Source organism: Morone saxatilis, unplaced genomic scaffold, assembly GCF_004916995.1.
Source record: "Morone saxatilis isolate NCDOM2014 unplaced genomic scaffold, NCSU_SB_2.0 Contig23, whole genome shotgun sequence".
NCBI lineage: Eukaryota > Metazoa > Chordata > Actinopteri > Moronidae > Morone > Morone saxatilis.
Genome location: NW_023339796.1, coordinates 4342190 through 4344384, shown reverse-complemented (window position 1 = coordinate 4344384; position 2195 = coordinate 4342190). Strand labels below are relative to the sequence as shown.

At 49.3% G+C, this 2195-nt stretch overlaps 1 non-coding gene across 1 annotated transcript; it reads right to left on the bottom strand.

Moving 5' to 3' along the window:
* Window positions 1-2119: 2119 nt before the first annotated feature.
* Window positions 2120-2193, bottom strand: trnar-ucu. Its single transcript has one exon. It is a non-coding gene; the product is annotated as a tRNA-Arg (tRNA).
* Between the last annotated feature and the right edge of the window lie 2 nt (window positions 2194-2195).

Genomic DNA, 2195 nt, shown 5'->3' with positions numbered 1-2195 from the left:
CTAATGCGTCTCTCTCTCTCTCGCTCTCTCTCTCTCTCTCTCTCTTTCTTTCCCTCTCTCGCACTCTCTGTGTTTGTATCTCTACCGCTCTCTCTCTCCACGGCTGCCGTTCACTGCAGCAAAAACAGTCTGTCTGAAAGACGAGAGGGAGGGGAGGGGACAAGGGAGGGAGGGTTGGAGGGAAAGAGGGAGGGAGGGGATTTTAATACGATTTGGCCCGTACCATCGGGATAACAGGGCCAGAGCAGGGGCCTACTGGCTGAGAGCAACATGAAGGAGATGGAGCAGATAGAGAAGTGTGATCGCATCATACCGAAAAATCGCCATAATGTTCCTATAATGCTCCACAGTGAGTCCACGCTGACCTTATCGGGCTTTGTGCTATTTCATTATCTCCTGTGGACGCACAGTGCTGTAGGATTCCCCGTGATATCTCCGCTCCCTTTATCTGAAGGTTTGATATTGAGTGGGTCTAGTATTCCTCTTCAATTCTCTCAAAGTTTCAGGCCTACACATCTCCTGAGCTGAAGCAGCAGAGGTCATCTGAACTTGATAGTCGCGCTTCTCAGTGGCCTATGATGTCTCTTATCGTTGATATTATGGAGCCATTACCCCTATCTCGTAGATAGGCCCACTGCTATTTCCCGTAGGCCTGATCATTTGCACTATGGTAATGATGTACCGAGTTTTTTTGGTGCCATTATCTGTCACATGCCTACAGTACAGCAGCCACCCTGTGCCTTTAACACTGACTTTGTTTCTTATCACCTCAACATTTGGATAGGCTACTGCTCCTATAACGTTTAAGCATCATAATGTTTATTACCCCGGGAATGGGCAGTTTTGCATAAGCTTGTAAACTTTAGGGTAGTGTATGTAGTTAGGACGTTATAGCGTCAGGCGCGTTTTGGGAACGCAGGAGGGGAGAGAGAGGGAGGCAGGGAGGGTGTGCGTGTGTGTGTGGGGGGGGCTTGTTCAACTTGCCAGAGAGGATTAAGGATTAGTTTTACTGGCGGATTAGGTCTGTGTGTGGGGAGGCATGATGGGGTTAAACATGGATGGCGGCAGCCGCACGACAGCCCAATCAGTGGTGGTGGCGACACACTGACACCGGGGAGGTGGGTTTGAAGGAAATACAAAATAATAAAAGCCATGGGGAGCCGGGGAGGGGTTTGAGAGTCTGGGAGTTTGGGAGATCTTCAAGCAGGCAGCTGCTTTCCACACTGAAAACATAAATAGGGCTTCTATGATTGGGGTACAGGTTTTTCAAAAAGCAGAAGAAGTCCACCTTCAGGGGTCCTTGAAAGGATTCCAGCAAGGGCCCCACTCAGATTTCACTAAACGAAAAATACATAATGCCTACTACAATCCCTACTCAACACAGGTTGTAGTTTAATTCAATACAAAAGCTGCATACAAAAATCTTGAAACGACACCATTTCCTGGCTCCATGAGTCATTTACATCCAAAGTAAAGAGTCTTTATCTCTCCCTGTCTCTAAAGCAAACGGGGGGCTGAAACGCAGCATCTGGCATCATTAAACACTTGTTATGAGGACGGAAAAGGCTTTAAATGTTTTGTTGTTGGCGATGCATTAGGAAAGCTTGTGCTCTGGCTCAAGTGAGTGGACAGCCCCGGGTGCTGAGACCGTGCGCGACAGGCGTGCGCGCGTGTCCACTGACTTTCACACGACGGGGCTGCACGGGTTGCTGGGTCCTCCTGCGGTGCCTGCGTGGGGCCGTATACGAGATCGGAGCCCGAGCATGAAGCCTGGACAGTAATAGGCTGGTAACGGAGCCCGTGCTGTGCGGCTGCAGCGGAGCTGTGGTTTCAGGCTTTATGCAGTCTCAGATCTGCATATTAAAGCGATGACCTTTGCGTGCTGAAAAGGCTCCATGTGAAATGTCTATGACAATTCAGACCTGATGCACTTTGTATTGGGCCTCTGCATTGCAAACACACATCCATCCATCATCTATCCATCCATCCATCCATCCATCTCTGTAGACAAAGCAGCCTTGTCAGATGCATCCCAGCTGCAAAAGCAATAAGACCTCTCTGCTTTTGTTCCCCTATCATTCTATCTCCTCTCATTCAAAAAGCCACAACCCTTTATACACATCTCTGCCGGGACTCGAACCCGGAGCCTCTGGATTAGAAGTCCAGCGCGCTATTCCATTGCGCCACAGAGACTG